At 40.2% G+C, this 537-nt stretch overlaps 1 non-coding gene across 1 annotated transcript; it reads left to right on the forward strand.

The window, feature by feature from the left end:
• The first annotated feature begins 207 nt into the window (after positions 1-207).
• Positions 208-314, forward strand: LOC130378396 (U6 spliceosomal RNA). Its single transcript, XR_008894683.1, has one exon. It is a non-coding gene; the product is annotated as a U6 spliceosomal RNA (small nuclear RNA).
• The last annotated feature ends 223 nt before the right edge of the window (positions 315-537 follow it).

Consider the following 537-nt stretch of genomic DNA (forward strand, 5'->3'; position numbering starts at 1 on the left):
CAGCAGTTGGGTTAAGATTGGGTTGTTTTTAACCGAGCATTTCTTGTACATAATATCCTAATGACACCATAACTGGACCGGTGTATTGATCTATTATTGCTCTGTATTTTATTGTATTGCAGTGTTTTTTTATTAAACCGAACCATTAGAGAGACATTCATTGTGTGAGTAGAGGTATATATAAAAACCAGGTTCATTACATAGATGTGTTACCTCGTGTTTCACATAGTACTAAAATTGGAACGATACAGAGAAGATTAGCATGGCCCTCGCGCAGAGATGACACGCAAACTCGTGAAGCGTTCTAAATTTTAGTTTCTTATTAATATCTCTATTCTAATAATTGTAATAATAACTCATGGGTTGGGTATTCTTTCTGTTGAGACACCGCCCCCCTAGTGGCGGAGTTGTGCGATGCAGCCAACACAGTCCTCTCCTTCTCTCGCTGCGTCCTGGTGAACCCGAGAACGATTACGAGATAGTATTTTGGTTCCATGTACACCATTGAGAGCGTGGGATTCAAGCATGTCACCGTAA

The sequence above is a fragment of the Gadus chalcogrammus genome, unplaced genomic scaffold (genome assembly GCF_026213295.1).
Source record: "Gadus chalcogrammus isolate NIFS_2021 unplaced genomic scaffold, NIFS_Gcha_1.0 GACHA074, whole genome shotgun sequence".
NCBI classification, from domain to species: Eukaryota; Metazoa; Chordata; class Actinopteri; order Gadiformes; family Gadidae; genus Gadus; species Gadus chalcogrammus.